The sequence below is a fragment of the Erinaceus europaeus genome, chromosome X (genome assembly GCF_950295315.1).
Source record: "Erinaceus europaeus chromosome X, mEriEur2.1, whole genome shotgun sequence".
In the NCBI taxonomy this organism is placed as follows: domain Eukaryota; kingdom Metazoa; phylum Chordata; class Mammalia; order Eulipotyphla; family Erinaceidae; genus Erinaceus; species Erinaceus europaeus.
This window is the reverse complement of record NC_080185.1, coordinates 110,317,430-110,338,799: the sequence shown is the minus strand read 5'-3', so window position 1 is coordinate 110,338,799 and position 21,370 is coordinate 110,317,430.

Here is a 21,370-nt window from a genome sequence, read left to right as displayed (position 1 = left end):
TCTCTTCTGTACAAGAACAAAGTAGCTTAGTGCTCTGGCAACTGAGCTTCCAACCTGCTTCCCTCGTCCAAAGAAAAGAAGAGACACTACTCTTCAATCAGCACTTCACAGACAACAGGGCTTGTCAAGGGTCAGTCAGTACTTGATGCCCCATATCTCCTGGTATGTCTTGTTGCCAGTGGTTGGCCTCACAGTGGCACTGAAATGGGAACCATTAATCTGAATTTGAGGAAGGGCTTCCTTTAGCAGCTCAAGGGTAGCATCTGGCATGATTCCAAAAACCTGTAGTGTTTTCAGTGTGGAAATTTCTCCAAGTTCAAGTTTCAGGTATTATATCATAGCACAGACAGAGTGACAGGTGTTGGAGGGTAGTTAAGGTGGAAAAATTCTTCAAAACAGTCATTCTTTAGCAGGACACTGTCACTTAAGTCTAGGTGGATAAGTTTGGGGCATCTTCGAATTAAAGTAGAAACATTTTGCCAAATATACAGTTAAAAATGGAGGAAGAAACTCCTATCTGAGAAGGAAGGTCTTTTTTTTTTTTTTTTAATAAGCTACTCTGAATCATAAAGACTATAGGTTTCTGTTATGATTTTTAGATTTAATATCTATATACATATAATGAGACATAGTATTTAAGATCATAAAAACACTCCATTTGCAACTCTAAAAATCTCTAATTAGTACTTGTAAATGTGATATAGGGCAGACTTTGGGTATAGAATGGGATTGGGAATTAGATTTCCTGAGCATATTTGAAGTGCTAGAATTTACCCCTAGCTATAGATGATTGTAGCATGAATGGCAAGAATAGATTTCTATTTTTCAGGAACCTGATATTTAAGGGGAAACTGTATATGATGGCCCTGCATAAAAATAACTGTTGTGATATAGGCATATTTGAGCATATAATGGCTATGGTAAAGTGTCTATTAAGTGAGAATAATGAAAGACATCGAAGGAGAAGAATTACTGATGGCGCAAGTCTTAGAATGTCATCAGAAATAGGCAAAAACAGGTGTTTACTGGAACAAACTGACCCTAATAGTGGAATTTTCCTTATCAAAGTCTGGGAATGGTCTCCTATGCTTGCCTTTGGTCACTAATCTATTTTTTGATGCTTAAGTAGCACCTGTTTTTTCTTGAAATACTGGCTTGTTGGAAAAGTCTTGATGCATTTTTGCACAGAAAGTCATAGAAAAACAGGTTATGACTTTTCTGACAACCCAATATTTCTCTTTATAAAACTCATACTACTGGTGTATGCCAATAAAATGCAAGTCATATGATGAGCATTGCTATTTTTAGTTCTATTGTGATGGTTTCAGTAATAAAAATGGAGACCTTCAAGTAAGAGAAAGTAGTGCCAAGGAGGTAGCTCAGGCTGTTCGAGCAAAAGTTTGCTTCTCTGAAACCCCAGAGGCCTCGGGTTTAATCCCTAATGCCACCTTATGCCAGAGCTATTTTTCATTCTCTCCCCTTCCTCATAATAAAAGTTATTATGTTTTTTTTGTGATCATACATTATAATGAGAGTGTGGGTACTGGAGTCAGACAGATACAAGCAAGCCTTTTAACCCTGCTACTCACTAGATAGGGAACTTCATAGTCTTACTTAAACTAAATGCCAGTTTCATAATTTCTAACTTGGAGGAATTTTAAACTTAAAGTTGCTGTGATAGTAAAATACACTGTGGAAACAGGCAGAGAAGGAGTGATAAATTGTCCCTATGATTCATTCCTACTAGTATTAAAATATTCTTATCTGATGTGCATGATTGTTGTTAACCATTATTAGGCCCAAACAAGGATGACTTTTCCACATGTTTCATTTTACTTATGTGGCAGCAAATATTTTAAAAGGTGCTAATCACCTAATAATTGCCCCTCAAAAATGCAAAGTTCTTCCTCAGCAGTTTATATTTCAGTCTTTAGAGGTTCCTTATATTCACTTTTGCATCCTGTTAACCTCAGGAGACAGAAAGCATATACCGCTTATATGGGATCAAGAACTGGCAATTTAGGGAGTGCAGATTTTGGTAGAAACCCAGTGGCAAGAGAAGAATTTTTATGGAAAAGAAAGAGGACGATGAGTTAAAATTATTTTTAAAAGGTTATCATATTGAGAACTTTAAGCTACTACTAGTTATACATAATTGCTTTTTTAATGTATCTTCAGGCAAAAAAATCCATAATCATCAGACCTTTGGATCAGGATGTCTGTTTTCCTGATGACTTTGCAAACAATTGTTTGCTTGATTATTTCTTTTTCTTTTAAATTTCATTATTGGGGAATTAATGTTTTACATTGATTATTTCTTTTTTATTTTATTTATACAAAGAAGACAGTGACAAAACCATAGGATAAGAGGGGTGCAGTTCCACACAATTCCCACCACCAGAACTCTGTATCCCATCCCCTCCCCCGATAGCTTTCCTGTTCTTTAACCCCCTGGGAGTATGGACCCAAGGTCATTGTGGGAAGGTCTGGCTTCTTAATTCCATCAATTCTTCTCCTTCAGAACATGGGCGTTGACAGGTCGATTGTGACTTGAAACAGTCCAGACCTTCAAGGGTCCATGATAAGCAAGTCAGTTCCTCTGAATTGGCTACACATAACTCACCTTTAAATGATTCCAATGAAGTCATTTTCTTTATTGTCCTAATATCCTTAAAATGCAGAAATTAAAAAGATAGGGCCGGGTGGTGGCGCACCTAGCTGAGTGCACATATTACAATGTGCAAGGACCCAGGCTCGAGCTCCCGTTCCCCACCTGCAGGGGGAAATCTTTGCGAGTGGTGAAGCAGTGCTGCAGGTGTGTATCTGTCTCTCTTCCTCTCTATCACCTCCTTCCCTCTTGATTTCTGGCTGTTTCTATCTAATAAATAAAGATAATAAAAAAATTAAAAATGAAAAAATAGTAACATAAGGGAGTTGGGTGATAGTGCAGTGGGTTAAGTGCACATGACGCAGAGTAAAAGGACCAGCATGAGGAGTCCGGTTTGAGCCCCCGGCTCCCCACCTGCAGGGGAGTCGCTTCACAGGTGGTGAAGCAGGTCTACAGGTGTCTGTTTTTCTCTCCCCCTCTCTGTCTTCCCCTCCTCTCTCCATTTCTCTCTGTCCTATCCAACAACGACATCAATAACAATAACAACTACAACAAGGGCAACAAAAGGGAATAAATAAATATTTTTTAAAAAAGAAAAAAATAGCATCATAATATTTAAAATAGTAACTCAGTGAGATAGCTCACCAGGTAGGGTGCTTATTGTCATCATGCATAAAACCCAGGTTAGAGCTCCAACACCATGGCGGAGATGTAGTCTCTCTCTGTGAATGTGTTAAGTGGCCCGGGGGCAGTGAAGTCATCCCAGATACACCAAAAAGAAGACATATAAACCCACCCTTTTCTCTTCTGGACAATTCTGCTGGACCTATATGGGTACATTTAGACAATGAAAGTCTGCTCCTTTTTTGGTTGTCTTGGGATTTTGCCACTTCAGGTTTTTTTTTTTTTTCCCCAGCTAGAGAAAGGGAAGTAGAGAGAGTTTCCTTCAGTGCATTATGGACCTGGCTTGAATCTGGGCTGTGCACATGGCAAAGCAGCAAACTATCCATGTGAGCTATTTTGCCTGCCCCTGCCATAAAAATTCTTTAGTCTACAAGCAACTTAAATTCATTGCCCCTGCTGACAACAAAGTCTAACAATGAGCTTACCTTTCTTCTGTTTTATTCAGTGTACAGGTTATTTTTAATAGTAGCCAACAACAACAAAAAAACACAGCTTACATACCCTGTCAGTGTATAATTATTACCATGTAACCATGTTTAGACTTAAGTTGTATTTTTAATATGGCAGATAATGAACAAAGGGTCCCATGTGTACGGAATACCACTGAGCTGCCTCCTGGCCCAATATTTATTGTAGACTATATTCTTGGAGAGAGATGTATGGTGGTAGGGACATCAAAGCATCCCTCCACCATCCATGGACTTCAGGTGGTAATGAATTCATGTAGTACTAGGCCTGGTACATGGTACTTGGAATTAGTCAAACCACTTCCTGAGTCTATATCTTAAATATTTAAAATTATGTTGTGACACCATGTTTAGAAATATAATAATACCCTGGCTGGTGGTGGTGTGGGGGATTGAACCTGGGACCTCAAGAGCTTCAGGCAGAAATATGATAATAAACGCAAGTAATATATATTTTTCTTTTTTCATTGAAGTAACACTTCACTATAACATATAAGCTTTAGGTGTGCACCATTAAAAATCAGTCCCAGAGGGATAAAGAACAGGAAAGCTTCCAATGGAGGGGGTGGGATACGGAACTCTGGTGGTGGGAATTGTGTGGAATTAATTGTACCCCTCTTATCTTACGGTCTTGTCAATCATTATTAAGTCAATAAATAAAACCAGTATATGTCTATACTCACCATTAAAAGTACAGTTCCACCCTTCAATGTACAGTTAGCTCAAATTTACCCACCCTCTTCCCTTTACTGCTTAGCTCTAATGTATGGTGGTTCCACGAATTGAAATCTGAGACTTCTGGGGCCTCAGACAGGCAATTTTTTTGTTTATTTATTTATGATTTAGTATTGATTCACAAAAGTACATGTCAACAGGGCTATAATTCCATATCATTCCTACCACCAGAGTTCTGAATCCTCAATCCCTCCATTGTAAGCTACAACAGTTCTCCTAAGGTTGCAGATATGTGTCAACTATTATTTCTATAGCTATCTGTCTGCTTGTATATAATTGCCCCCCCCTTTTAAAAGTCCCGCCTTCTCTTCCTTTCCAAGCTACATATAACCCTACTGCTACATCCAGATGTCCCTCTCTTTTTCCTCTTCTCTCTCCAGGTCCTGATGGAGTTCTGTTCAGAGCTCTCTTATCCTCTTCCTTCTGTCACTTCTTGCCCACTGGAGGGAGTTTGGATGAAAATTATTTTGGAGGTTCAGAAGGTAGGAGTTCTGGCTTCCAGATAGTCAATTTTCTTGCATGTTTTATCTCTGATTAACAGTGGGTCACAAGATGCCCACCACCAAAGTTCTGTGTCCCCACCCTGGCCTCACAAAGATGACCACCATAATTCTCACAGTCTTAGTAACTGCTTCTGGTTCTTTTCTTTTCCTTCCTTCCCTTTGTAAGTTCACACGTGTCAGTTCTTTAGACTCCACATATAAGTGAAACCACCCAGTAATTGTCAGACATGCAGTTTTTGTGCTCTAACACATTCAGCTGTCTCCTCGCCCTTTAAAGTTTACTGTCTTATTTAGTTCCTCCAATTGTTGTTGTTGTTATTGTTCTTACCTATATAGAACATATGGGTGAGATAATAAGGTGTTTGGCTTTCTTTACCCAACTTATTTAACTAAACACAATACACTCTAGATCTGTCCATGCTGTTTGAACTGACAGGACTTCATCTTTTATATAGATAAGTTGTGTTCAATTATGTATATATGCTGTGTGTATAAGCAATCACTTACTTTTTTTGCGATCACTTAATTTTTATACAATCATTTATCCAGAGGCACTTTAGATTATTTCCAGCTCATGGCTATTGGGTATATAGGTATCTTCAAACTAATGTTTTTGTTTGGATCATGTAAATACCAAGAAGTAGGCTAATTCCACTAACAGAACTTCTATTTTTAAGTTTTTGAAGAGTTGCTATTTACTGTTTTTTATAATGACTGCACTAAATAACATTCCCACCAACCAAGTGCAAATGTTCCCTTCTCTCTACATGCTCTCCAACACTTATTTCTTCACTCTCAGAAACTAGCCATCCCCACAGGTATGAAGTGATATCTCATTTTGATTTGCATTTCCTTAGTATTAAGAGATGATAAGCATATATTGTCCTGTGCTTCTTGACCATCTGTGTGTTTTCTTTGGAGAAATGTCTATTGAGACCCCCTACCCAATTATTCATAGGTTGTTTTTTCCCCTGAACTCTGCATTTATTTTATATTAACCCCTTTTTGGACATAGTGTGTAAAAATATGTTCTCCCATTCAGTAGGATGTCTTCTCATTTTGATGAACATTTCTTTGTGCACAGGATTTTCAGTGTAACTTCCATTTTTGCTTTTGTTTTCCTTACTGTTGAATTCTAGTTATCAAATGCATTTCAAAGGTCAATGTTAAGAAACATAACACTATTTTCTTGTATGTATTTTATGGTTTCAAGCTTTACACTGAAGTTGCTGATCTCTTATTTGTTGTGTATATGGTATTAGTGGTCTAACTTCTTTTACTTATGGCTCTGAGTATGAATTAAATTATTGTTTCTGGAAAATTACTGTTTTATACTCATATACTATATGTTCTTAGATCTTTATAAAAATCCCTTGTAAATGAAATTAGTCTCTTCACACTTTAATTAACAGGGTACAGAATTAGTGGTATTAATATGATGCCATGTAAAATCAAAATTGCTTATAACAATCAGCTAGATAACACGAGATAACCTGTTCCAACTGATCTTGATTTCCTATTGTCTCAAAGAAGGTAGTAGAACATTAACATTTGAAAAAAATTAAATTGGGTCAGAAATGGGGATTGCAAAAGTCTCAAAATAGTCAGTTATTGTCTATTAGGTGTTGATTAAATCTAAATAAAAGTTTCCTAGAATTAATGTTCTAATATAGGGTGCACTAAAATGATTTCTGATGTTATATCTTTTATCTATTAGTTTTGAAGCATCTCATTTTAAATTTTTTTTTCCTTCACGCAAGGAAATAAAAAGTCTGAAATTGAACTATTGAAAAACAGTGGGCGTCTTAGTGAAGGAAGAATTTAAAGAGCAGAGAAACTGCTTAGCATATACAGATGAGTATTGTTATAGAGACAAGTCTTTATGAAGGCCAAATTATTTTCCAAGTCATGATTCTGACGAGTATCACATAAATAAATTAACTGAGATTTAAAAATTAATCACAAGTAAAAGAAGCATCCAAAAGAAGTGTGACAGGGGATAGATGCTAATCTGTGCACTACAATATTTTTTTCTATAAGTGAAAAATGAAATAAATTGTAAAAGCCAATGAAGCAACAAAAAGATGGTTGCCTATAAATCCCTGCCAGTGTCCTAGATATGTTGTAATCCATGAAAGACACGTTTTCTGATATTGTGTTTTCCATTAGCAAATGGGGCAACCACACACCAGTGGATGTGCTGTCCTGACTCACTTGACTCTCTACTGCCCTGTGGCACCCACCTCGCAAATGAAGGAGGAGAAGCAGTAATAATTTTTTGATAACACCCTAGTAATTACATGACCCTTGAGGGCTTCTTTTCAAAATTCAAAACTCACCCTCCCTCGCTTGAGTGTGAATCTAATCTTGTTCTTGGCTTGGAACCTGGTTATTAATTTGCCTTTTTAATTTAATTTATTTTTTTTAGAAATCTGGTGGATGATGGTAGAAGGAGTCAGAAAGGTCAGTGGAACCAGTAGATTTGCTTCAAGTAGCCTAAAGCAAAAAAAAAAAAATAATAAGGTGTTTATTCCTTGGAAATATAACAGTCACTGAAGAGGGAGGGCATCTACTCAGAGACTGAATTTTTATTCTAAATTAAAAACTGTGTAAATAAAGAGATTATATTAAAAACAGTAAAAAAAATATCTAAGGTAGGAATGACTATGTGACCATATACAAGCCCAGGCTCAGACAAGGCAGCTTGTTACCTTTTAGCAGCTGCCATTTATGTAAGTGGAAAGTCCCTTGGATTTTATATTAAAGTTTTGTTTTATTTATATATGAAAAAAATACCATGCACCATTCTGACAAACCCAGCGTCCCCAAAATGCAGGTCCTGTACTTTAGCTGCTATGCTATCTATTTGGATTTTGGCTTTCTGTTTTATTATTTTAGAATATATCTATTTCTACAAGACACAGAGACCAGAACACTGGCATATTTGGTGCTGGAAATTGACTCTGGGCCTCAGGCATGGAGGTTCTCTGCTCTACTGGAGGGCTATATCCCTGGGACAAGGTTTTCTTTCCTTTTTCTTTTCTTTTTTTTTTTTTTTTTTTCACAGACAGAGGTGTCAGAGGGTTAAGAGACCACAGCAGCAAAGCTTTCTTTGACATGGTATGGGCCTGACTTGAACCAGGGGTGTGCATATAGCAAAAAGCAGCATACCATCCAAGTGAGCTATTTTGCCAATACCCAGGATTTTTATCTAAAGGAAACTGTACAAATACAAAGGAAAAATATAGTGTTATTAGTGGCTACACAAAATACCTTGAGCAAAGCCCTGATTATTTTCAGACTTTAATATGTTTAATGAAACCTCCTAGATTATGGAATGGAATCATGCTGTTTTGGTATGGGTGACCATCGATATACAAATAAGAATATTTGATTTCATAAGTCAATGAATCCCAACCAAAGTATAAATGATTTCAGCTGCTTGGTTAGTAAAATTTTTTTACTATTTATTTATTAGATAGAGACAGCCAGAAATCAAGAGGGTAGGAGGAGATGAAGAGAGCCAGACACCTGCAGCATTGCTTCACCACTTGCAAAGCTTTCCCTCTGCAGGTGGGGACCAGGGACTAGATCCTGGGCCCTTGAGCATTGTAATGTGTGCTCAAACAGGTGCACCACCACCCAACCCCTACTTTTCTTTTCATTTTAAATCCAATGTTTTAAAAAATTATTGAAGTAACAGTTATAATGTTGCATGAATTTCAGGTATGCATAATTACAAATCAATATCTGTATATAATACAGTAAGTCACAATAAGAAGTTCAACTCTTTCCTTCACTATGTAATTAGTTTATGACTTTAGTTTTTACTCTATTTCCTATCCCCACCCTCTTATATTTCTGTTAAGCACCAATCATATTTAGTAAAAGCTCACTTTTGTGTAGTTTTTCAATCTGTTTCTGTATGTAACACTAAGTGAAATCATATAAACACATGGTGTTTGTCTTTCACTGCCTGATTTATGTCACTAAGTGTAATATACTCTAGTTCCATCTAAGTTGTTGAAAATGGTAGGACTTAATCTTTCTTAGTTTTAATTTTATTTATTTTGATAGTATGGGGAGAGAGAGAGAAAGAGAGAGAGGAGACACTGGTAGTCCTGCTTCACAGCTTGTGAAGCTTCTCCTGTGCAGGCGGAGACTGGGAGCTTGAACTGATAATGTGTGCTCAACCAGGTGTGCTACTGCCTGACCCACCTAATCTTCCTCCTTTCTTTATAGATTAATTTGTAGTCCATATTTTTCTTAATTATTGCCACCAGGTTTGTTGCTGAGGCTTGGTGCCTGCACTACAAGTCCACCACTTCCTGTGGCCATTTTCCTTTATTATTATTATTTACTGGATAGAACAAAGAGAAGAAATTGAGAGAGAAGCGGGAGATAGTGAGAAAGATTCTCATCTGCAGACCTGCTTCACTGCTCCTGAAGTGTTCCCCCTGCAGGTGGGGAGTGGGGACTCAAACCTGACTCCTTGTGCATGGTAATATATGTGCCTAACAGGTGTGCCACTATCTGGCCTTCATATATATATATTTTTTTTAATTTTTAAAAATATTTTATTTAATTTATTTATTCCCTTTTGTTGCCCTTGTTGTTTTATTGTTGTAGTTATTATTGTCGTCGTTGTTGGATAGGACAGAGAGAAACGGAGAGAGGAGGGGAAGACAGAGAGAGAGGGGGAGAGAAAGACAGACACCTGCAGACCTGCTTCACCGCCCGTGAAGCGACTCCCCTGCAGGTGGGGAGCCGGGGGCTGGAACCAGGATCCTTATGCCGGTCCTTGTGCTTTGCGCCACCTGCGCTTAACCCGCTGTGCTACAGCCCGACTCCCCATATATATATATTTTTTTTTAATCTACTTATCTTTCCTGGAGCCTTTGGTTGTCTCAAAATTTTAGGTACTGTGAATAGTGGTGCAATAAACATGGGAGTGTCTGTATCTCTTAGAATTAGTGCCTTTCATGTAAACACAAGTTGGGGGAATATATATATACCTTAAAGTAAAAGTGTGCAATAGTCTAGAAAAGTGTGAGATAGTGTGCAGCAAGCAAGTAGAAAAACCTAAAAAGGGAGTCGGGCGGTGGCGCAGTGGGTTAAGCGCACGTGGCGCAAAGCGCAGGGACCAGCGTAAGGATCCCGGTTTGAGCCCCCGGCTCCCCACCTGCAGGGGAGTCGCTTCACAGGAGGTGAAGCAGGTCTGCAGGTGTCTATCTTTCTCTCCCCCTCTCTCTCTGTCTTCCCCTCCTCTCTCCATTTCTCTCTGTCCTATCCAACAACAAAGCAACGTCAACAATGGCAATAATAACCGCAACAAGGCTGCAACAACTAGGGCAACAAAAAGGGGGAAAAAATGGCCTCCAGGAGCGGTGGATTCATGGTGTAGGCACGGAGCCCAGCAATAACCCTGGAGGAAAAAAAAAAAAAAAGAAAAACCTAAAAAAAGACACCATAAAGTACTTAATCAAATAGTTTCTACTTAGACCTAGATACCCTCCTCACCTACTCTCTATTTTCACTTCCTTCAATCACTTTAAATCCAGCTGTGTCAGATAAAGTAAAGACTACAACAGCTGGATAAGGGTAGGATTCTAATGATGCCCTTTTGGTCACCACCAGGTCACCCCATCATCTGGGGTCCTAGTTAGGGAATACTTATATTCTCATATAGATATGATAGACCTAGACCTCTAACAGATTCCTCGCTCCACCATCACTGGTCTTCTCCATCAGGAACAACATCATAAACCCTCCTGTGGGCCTCTACAGGACCTTACCCTCAGTGTAGAACAGTTGTAGAAATTGCCTCACTCTCCAGAGGGAGGCTGGGTCACCATACTCTGCCACGAGAGGAGGACTGGTCTAGAAGTGATTTCAGCCTAGAATGTTCCTAGCTATGACCATGGAATGCGAGCTCAGAGTGACAGGGATGCAGAGGCTATACAAGCTCTTGTGCTAAGTATGAATAGACATGGACCTAGGTCAAATTGATGGGGTTTACAGTTAATGGTATTTATATACTTTTCCCATATTTGGGAGCTTCTCTCTGCCCTTATCCAGATTTCTAGTCCTAATCCCAACTCTGACATGATCTTCCCAGACAATGCTCCTAGCCCACCTGCATGTTAGCTGTTAGGCTCAGTCAAAAATTATTAAAGTCCTGGTGGGCCTCTTGAAATATAACTAAAATAGACTTCCTAGCTCCTTCCAACATGAAACCCCAAATCTCATTAGTTATATTCTTACCTTCAGGTTCCTGATTATTAAACAAATCATTATGCTTTATATCTTAATGTTCCCCCCCCCACAAGTTGCAGATGCTACCATGATGCCTACCTGAGTTCCCTGGGCAGACTACCTCACCAATGTGTCCAGGAATCCCACCTCCTCAGAGCCCTGCCCCAATAGAGAAAGATAGAGACATTCTGGGGGTATGGATTGACCTGTCAAAGCCCATATCCAGTGGAGAAGCAATTACAGAAGCCAGACCTCCCACCTTCCCCATAAAGATATTTGGTCCATACTCCCAGAGGGATAAAGAATAGGGAAACTTCCAGTGGAGGGGATGGGATATGGAACTCTGGAGTATGGAATTGTATGGAATTGTACCCCTCTTCTACCACAATCTTGTCAATAATGATTAAATTATTAATAAAAACTATTTTAAAAAAAGAATTAGTACCTTTATATTCTTTGGATAAACACCTTAAAGAATAATAACTGAATTATAAGAAATTTCTATTACTGACTTTATGAAATCTTCATACTGCTTCCCACAATAACAAAACAGATTTCTATTGCACAAACAGTGCAAATGGGTTACCTTCTCTCCAAATCCTCCCTACACTTGTTTTTTTTTTTTGTTAGTTTGTTTTTTGTTTTTTTTTTGGAGAATAGCTATTCCCACAGGAGTGAGGTGATTAACTTGTTTTGATTTGTATTTCCCTAAGAATAAGAGATAATGAAAATCTTATTTTCCAATTGGTCATATGTCTATCTTTTTAGGGAAGTATATATTGAGATCCTCTGCCAATTTTTAATAGGGGTTGTTTTTTGTTTTTGTTTTTGAATTTCTTAAAAATATGTAACATTAACTACTTGTTTAATGTATGATGTGCAAACATCTTCACTTTTTAGTAGGATATCTTCTCATTTTGATGATAGTTTCTTTTGCTGTACAGAAACTGTTTGATTTAGAAACACTTCTTGGGCTGGAAGACAGCTTAATGGTTCTGCAAAAGACATTTACGCCTGAGGCTCTGAATCCTAGGTTCAGTCCCTAGCACCACCGTAAGCCAGAGTGCTCTGGTTCCTCCTTCTCTAAAAAATACTAGTGTGTGTGTGTGTGTGTGTGTGTGTGTGTGTGTGTGTGTGTGTGTGTGTGTGTAGAACCATTTGTTTATTTTTTGGATTTATTTTCCTTGTGGTTGAAGTTGAATCCCAGATATAGCTATGAGGTCATTGTTAAGCAGATTGTCTATTTTCTTCTATGCAGTTTATCGTTTCATGTTTCAACATGCAAGTAAGTACACCATCCATCTTATAATAATTTTGGAAAAGTTTTTGCATGTGGCTTTCTAGTTTTCTCAACAGCCATTTATTGAAGGGACTTTGCTTGTAAGCTTTTAGACTCTTTTGTTGGGACTTAGTTAGCTATACAAATGTGGCATTATTATTGGACTCTCAGTTCTGTTCCTGTGTGTCCGTTTTTATTCCAATACCAGGCTTTTTTGACTGATAGCACCTTACATTATCATTTGAATTCAGTGAACTTAATATTTCATTTTTGTTTTTCTCCAGTATTTTTGTTATTCAGGTCTTAAGTAGTCCCAAATAAATTAGGTGATACGTTTAATTTTTGCCATGTAGATTTATAGAGATTCGAATTGGAATCTCTATCTCAATTTAGATTGCTTTAGGTAATTGCTTTAGGTAAATAATTTTAATGATTTTAATTCTTCCAATTCATGAACATGAACACCCATTGCTTTGTATCTTGTTTGTTTCAACAATGTCTTAGTTTTCAGTGTACAAGTAATTAACTTTGAAATTTATTCAAATTTACTTGATTCTTCTTGATATGTTTATTTTTTCTAGTTCATTGCATATAAAAACATTACAGATCTTTATATAATAATTTTGTAGCTTGCTACCGTACTGCATTCATTTTTAAGTTTTTTCTTTTTCCAGTACCAGGGACTCCACAGGTAGCAAGCACATGCCCTATAGAATTAGCTACCTCCTGACCCTTCATTATCATTTCAAATAACTTTTCACTGGGCTACTTGTGCTGCTTATGTATATTATCATGCCATGTTCAAATGGTTCTACTTTTCTTTCTTTCCACTTTGGATACTGTTGCTGTTCTTTAAATCCTTTTATTTGGGCGATGGTGGTTTATAGTACAGTTGTTGACACATAAGTATAATTCCCTATCTCCCATGGCAGGTGTCTGCAAAACATTTTCACCCCCCAACTTAGGGTCTTTTCTCCATCATGCACCAGGACCCGAATATCCACTTCACCTCCTCCCACCCCTCCACTCCCAGACCTTTGATTGGTGCAGTATACCACAGCCAGTCAAGTTTTACCCTGTGTTCTACTTTTCTTCTGTTGTTTAAATACCATCTATAGGTGAGGTCATCTGGTATTCATCTTTTGACATTTTTTTGTCTTACTACTCTCTTCTAGGACTTCCGAATGCTAAATTGGGTAGTAGATGTGAGAGTGCATGTCCTTGTTCATCTTACAGAAAGTGTATTCAGTTTTTATCAATAGTTACTGAGAATGATGTTGCCTGCATATTTCTATTTATTATGTTGAGGCATAGTTCTTTCATACCCATTTTGTTGATGGCTTTAATCATAAATGGCGATTGAATTTTGTTAAATGCATTCCCTGTCTAGTGAAATGATCATATTTTTCTTTTTGTTCATGTGGTGTATGCCATTGATGTATGCATCCAAAACCGCCTTACATCCCTGCACTAAATCTCATTTGTTCATGTTGTATGATTCTTTTAATGTGCTGAATTCATTTTTTTTTTCTCAGCATTGGTTTCTACTGTTTTCCATCACACCAAAGCATGAGTGTCTATGTTGTCCCTTCTAATGCAGTCTGCTCGGTCTCTGAGGTAGTGTGGGTGCTTCAGCCTCACCACAGTGCTCTTGGATCCTCTGAGAATGGTGTTCTGGTTCTAGATACTTGTTACTTGTTTCTCTTAGAAGTGTCCTGTTACTGTATTGGTTACACACCATTCAGTGCTGATTAGTAGGTCTTGACGTTTTTTTTAATTTATTTTTTATTTAAGAAAGGATAAATTAACAAAACCATAGGGTAGAAGGGGTACAACTCCACACAATTCCCACCACCCAATCTCCATTTCCCATCCCCTCCCCTGATAGCTTTCCCATTCTCTATCCCTCTGGGAGCATGGACTCAGGGTCGTTGTGGGTTGCAGAAGGTGGAAGGTCTGGCTTCTGTAATTGCTTCCCTGCTGAACATGGGCGTTGTTGACTGGTCGGTCCGTACTCCCAGTCTGCCTCTCTCTTTCTTGATGTTTTATTGTTCATCACTGGACTCTCTAAAGGGGAGCATGACCAGTGGCCTCTCCACCCTGAGGCAGAACCACTGTGTTGTTCCAGTCGGCATCGATACACTAGACAATTCCACGAGAGTTTCATTGTACAGTGTGGCAACCTGACCATGAAAATTTATTAAGTACTTATCTTGGGTGGTCCCAGTAGACTCAAAGATGAGAAAAAGTACATATGACTGTTTGTGATGATTAAACTCGAATATGACATGAAAGCTGAGGAGGTGGCTTGATGGCGATGGTAGGATGCATGCCTTATATCCATGAGGCCTGAATTCAGTCCCGAGCATTGCAGTTGACAACCTCCTGGGCTCTTGTTGTTTTTGCAGCACTAGGTTGTTTTCGCCAGGCTGGCTTCACGGGCGGGTAACAGATGACCAGGGACTCATGGTTGAGCTGTAGGCAGTATCTCTTTATTCATGCAGGACGCAGCACAATCTAAGCCGAGCTAAGCTAAACTCAAGAACCCTAAAACTCACAATGCTGTCTTTATATATACTTGCCAAGTAGGGTGGAAACAGGATGTGACATAGAGAGGGTGGAGAGAAAAGTGACTGGTGAAAATCAGAGTGTGACAAGGAGGGGGCAGAGCAGGCGAGAATCCTATCACTGAACCACCAATGCCCTGGAGTGCTTTATGTAAATGTAAAAGTGATTTATGTAAATAGACCAAAGCTTTGAATGGGATTAAATCTATCCCTATATAGGCATATGGTTAAGCAGAAGCCAGGGGGAGCTGGCATACTATCCAACAGGCTCTCATGTGTGCAAGTCCTGTACTCTCCCTGCTAAGCCGCCTCCAAACTGCTTAGTCATTTGTGACTCTTAACCCAATATGAGTTTCATTTCTGGAACAGTTTTAAATTATCAGGTCAACTATAGACAACATTTTACATATAATTATGTATAAATAAAACTATGATTTAATATTTAAATAAACTGATAACAAATATATATTCCAGTGGTCATTTTGTCTGAATTAATGAAGTATCTGAAGATTAATAGTTAAGAAAAAGCAAGCAAGTAGATGTAACATTTTCCACATTTATTTACAGTTTAAAGCATGGTTTATTTTTTCTTCTGACAGGTCCTGAATAATATACACCATTATTATTTGTACTTCATCTCTTTGCTGAGTCGAGTGTGAATATGATTATCATATTGAATCACTCTGCTATGTAAGGTAAGGGACTGTTTTCAATATTTACAGGCTGAATTTGGTTTTTTGAGCTTTAGAAAATAGAATGCACTGATAGTCTCTGTGATGAAACACTGTCAGTGCACGGACATGTTTTTAAATTACTTTGGTTAAGTGAAAGCTGTAAGATTCCCACTCATTTGTTGTAATATTGAGAAAGTTACTTTTTCTTCAAACCAATGACCCTTATTTTACATTATATTGTATTAATATTATACTACACATACATTAATAAAATAAAATACCTTCATTATCCTGCCATATAGAAATTCAATGTGGATCAAACCCATCTAGAGAGATTGTTACAGAACAAAAACCCTTCAAAGTGGTGGACTGGGCTGCATTCCTTGGAAGAGTATTGAAGGACCTATTATGAATTCTACAGTAAAACAATAATCAAAAGGCGCACAAAAAACCTTCAGTTCCTTACTATCAGCAGCTTCAATTGCATTCTGAAAAAAGAGAAAATAAAGAAAATAAATGAAACATTGGTTGCTGTTAGATAACAGCAAGTATTGTGAAGGAATAGTAGCACTAAATATGGTTTGATGTTTTTAAAGCAGGTTCCCAGGAAAAGGCTTCTTTTTAGAGGGACATTTGCTTTGAAGTGCCAGGGCCTGGTGCATGTGTGATTCCACTATTACCAGGCCAAAACTTTTTAAAAGATGAAAAAGGTAGAGGCATCACAAAAAGCACCATTGCACTAGCCCTTGTGCTGTGGTACTGGGTGAATAGAGTGTGCTCTACTCTGTCTCGGCCCTGAGCGATGTTTGGATAAAAATAAGAAGTAGTTATACCCAGTAGAAGGAATAGCTAATGTTAAGGTTGTAAGGCGAGCTAAAGACTGTATGTAGGACATAGGAAAAAAGTCAAAACTAAAATTTACCTTTAGGTTGTTGGCTTAAGTAGCTAGTCATTAGGATGGGGAAGACTGGAGAATAGGCCTGTGAGGTTAGACATGAGTCATTTAGAGAATAGGGACCAGCACAGACTTATAAATTATGCTATTTCTGACTCAATGGTGATTGATTTTAATACGTCCTGGCACCTAAGTTGAAGGGTTAGAAAGAGAATTCCATTGAGTTTAGTCAAGGACAGCCCTTAATTTCAGAAGTTTAGGACATGATACCAAAAGTGAAAGAGACAAAACTGCTGAGTATAATTGTGGTATTAAAAAAAAAAAAAAAAAAAAAGGGAGTCGGGCTGTAGCGCAGCGGGTTAAGCGCAGGTGGCGCAAAGCACAAGGACCAGCATAAGGATCCTGGTTCGAACCCTGGCTCCCCACCTGCAGGGGAGTCGCTTCACATGCGGTGAAGCAGGTCTGCAGGTGTCTATCTTTCTCTCCTCCTCTCTGTCTTCCCCTCCTCTCTCCATTTCTCTCTGTCCTATCCAACAACGACAACAACAATAATAACTACAACAATAAAACAACAAGGGCAACAAAAGGGAATAAATAAATAAAATAAAATATTTTAAAAAAAAGAAAAGAAAAGTAATAAAAAAAAACTCCTTGAAGCCAAGAGTAAGAGTTGTGATTTCCATAGATAGGATAGAAATGGTATAAACCTCCATTTGTAATAGGAATAAAGTATAGCATAGTGACTGTGGCTGACATTACTGCATCATATATTTGAAAATTTTAAATGTTCTGCCCAGATACATATATATGAGGTGATGGATGTTTAAAACAACTCACAGTAGAAATCTTTTTCTAATATATGCAGTTATCAAGATATGTCTAGCTGAAGCTTATATGTCAATTATATGACAATAAAGCTGAAAGAAGTATTTCAATGTTGAGAGCATAAACAGTTGCCAAACACTACTAGGAAAGATCAGCATGCCAGACTTGACAATATACTGGGTTATCAGAAAAGTCATGGTGTCTTTTTGCATAGAAAAATGACATGACTTTTCTGAGAACTCAGTATTAGATCACCAGTGGCTTTAATGAAAGTAGATATGGGGGAGTCGGGCTGTAGTGCAGCGGGCTAAGCGCAGGTGGCGCAAAGCACAAGGACCGGCATAAGGATCCCGGTTCGAACCCTGGCTCCCCACCTGCAGGGGAGTCGCTTCACAGGCGGTGAAGCAGGTCTGCAGGTGTGTCTATCTTTCTCTCCTCCTCTCTGTCTTTCCCTCCCTCTCTCCATTTCTCTCTGTCCTATCCAACAACGACAACAACAATAATAACTACAACAATAAAACAACAAGGGCAACAAAAGGGAATAAATAAATAAAATAAATATTTTTTAAAAAAATTAACAAAAAGAAAGTAGATATGGAAGTGTGGTGGTTAAAAAACCTGTGAAGAATTTAAAAGCCATCTGGACAAAAAAAATGCATGGAGCTAATGGATATATACATAGCACTTGCAAGAACTGTGATCTGCAGAAAGGAAGACCATCAAATTTACTTTCTAGAGACATAAAAGTATGTAGAGAAATAAAGTTAACAAAAAAGTTTTTTAACTAGAATAAATATCAGCATAGATGCGGGTTTAATAGAAACAACAGTTGAAAGAGGTATAAGAGGAGAAATTATGAAGTGGAAGATAATAAGAATTTTTAGGATGATGGCTTGAGTCATTACTCTTTGGGGGAACCTCACACTGGGCATATGGACAGTTCTAAGATGGAAACATGGGGATGTCACCCATAGTAAAAGGAAGACTAAAGGTGGGTGCAAAGATGGCAGATGAGTGTATGTCATGGAAAGTATGCCCGTGGATCTTCTTTAGCGTAGGTTTTAGAGGGATGGGTGGGGGAAAAGTGAGGTGTGGAGTAGTTATGAGAGTGAAAGGAAACCATTAAGATAGAGTTGTTCAGATATCATGAATACTACAATGTATGTCAGATTAAAAGCACTGGATCAAATGGAACTTCAGAGCAGCTAATCTGGCCATGTGGTTGAGTGTATGTTACCATGAGCAAGAACCCTGGTTTAAGTCTCCAGTCCCCACCTGTGAAGGAGGCTTCACAAGCAGTGAAGTAGTGTTGTGGGTGTGTCCTTTCAATCTCCTACTCCCCTCTCAATTTCTTTCTCTGTAGCCAATCAAAGTAATTATGTAAGAGCCACCAATCAGAAACAGTCAATAGCTTTCTCAAATAAAACAGCTGCTTAAAGCATTGGTATAGTTGATCAAACCCTTTACTTGCTTGTATTCTCTATAAAATACCTGTCCAAACTCCTATCATTTGAGCCCCCTTAACCACCTATGGTTTGGCACTGCCCAATTCCAGTAGATAATCATCAAAAGTACTTTTGCTGATTTTAGTGTGACTCAGTTTAGCTTATAACAGTGTAAGAAAGCAAAACATTTTCTGACTAACCATGGAGTTGAAGACAGGGTTATATAAGGACCAAATGGGAAAGATAGGCAGGCAGTGGTGGTGAAAGAGTAGAATGCTTAGCCTGGGAGATGCACTTGCACATATGAGGTCTTGAGTTCAATCCTCAGCATCCCATCTGCCAGAATGATGCTCCTCTCCTCTTGCTTAAGATTATGAAGTGGTCACTGTTAACTGTAGCAAGTTTTAAGACATCACCTTGGAAGAGAGCGGCCCGACATGGTGGACATTTCTATAGGGAATATAAAAGAATAGAGATGCTCAGAATTTGGTGTGGATTAAATCTAAGTACCTAAAAATTATGACAGACGACTAAAAGGTGATGCTTTCACATGAGTGCCCATCTAACAGAAGGCTGGTAGCAATGTGACTGATGATAACTCAAGAGACTCAGCTGAAAGATGCAGTGTGTTTCCAGGCTACTTTATTTCCAGGTTCAACTGAAGGAGGCGTGTGGAGCAGAGAGCATACTATGATGAAACCACACTATTCAGTTTTTTTTCAGATTCAACATTCTGAGTTGTAAAGAATCTAACTTGTCTAGAACACTATTTTTATTGGCTCTTATTATAGTTAATACATGTACTGATCTATAGTAATCTCAAAGTAGGAGAATTATGAGAATTATATGTGCAAAAATAGTGATGAAGAAGAAATTTGAAGACATTTATTTTCTCTATGGTAAGTGATACAGTCTTCAATTAGATAATGTATATTTTATGAATATGAAACATTACATCCTTGAGTTTTATATTTATTGTACATATACTTACAATACAGAAAAACAAAAAGTTTAGAAACTTGCATTGGAATGGAACTTTCCTCTTGTCAAGGCCTGGCATATTTGTAACATTATGTTCTTTTTAAAAAACTGTCTTTTATTTGATAGGATAGAGAGCAATCAAGAAAGAGGACAGAATGAGAGAGATATAGCACTGCTTCACTGTTCCTATAGCTTCCCCCCAGCATGTGGGGATTGGAGGCTTCAACTCTTGCACATTAGGTATCCTATGTGCCAAAGCAGGTGTGCCCCCACCCAGCTCTGTAACATTCCATTCTTAACTGCCTTTTGGTCCAATCTTCTCTGCTAAGAAAAAACATGCACAGGTATAGGCATCACCCTAGACCGTGAAACACAGATAACCTTTGTTTCATGTATTCTAAAGAATCTGGAAGATATATAAAATACACAGTAGTCATTGAACTTAAATAGTTGTATGAATATTTCCTCCCACATCAGCTTTAACATATTTAGTAATTTCTGCTTTTAGAAATAATCCCTCAGTATCCATTTTCAAGCAACTGTGGCTAGGATTATTTTTTTATTAATGACTTAATAATGATTGACAAGATTATAAAATAACGGGTATAATTCCATATAATTCCCAAGCAAGAATTCTTGACCACCTCATGTTTATGAATATATTTGTTTTCTGGTAGGTTAAACATTTACAAACATGTAGATTTATGATCCATATTGCACTAATTTATATGTGTGGTATCTGGTAGATGTTTATTTTCATTTAATCTGTATATTCATATATTTGCTCCAGCATTTGTTGAAAAATATTTTCCTGTTATACAGCTCTAGTGCTTTTGTCAAAAATCAATTTACCATACAAATGTGGCTTTATTTCTTTAGTCTCTGTTGCACTCCATTGACTCATATTTTTTCTGGTAACAATCATGATTACTACAGCTTGATAGTCTTATAGGTTTCCAATTCATAATTATTTTGACCAATAGAGAACCTTTGAATTTCCATATAAATTCAAAAGTCAATTTATCAATTCCTATTTTAGAAATCATACTAATATTGTGATTGTGACTGAAATTCTAAAGCAGATAGAAACAACTTATATCTTAACATTTAGTCTCTCATCGCATTGAGCATTTTATATTTGAGAACATTATACATGATAGTATTTAAATTTCATTTGTGTACAGCTTCTTTTCTTTTTTTTTTCCTCCAGGGTTATTACTGGGCTCAGTGCCTGCACCATGAATCCACCGCTCCTGGAGGCCAATTTTCCCCCCTTTTGTTGCCCTTGTTGTTGTAGCCTCCTTGTGGTTATTATTATTGCCATTGTTGATGTTGTTGGATAGGACAGAGAGAAATGGAGAGAGGGGGAAGAAAGACAGACACCTGCAGACCTGCTTCACCGCCTGTGAAGTGACTCCCCTGCAGGTGGGGAGCCGGGGGCTCCAACCGGGA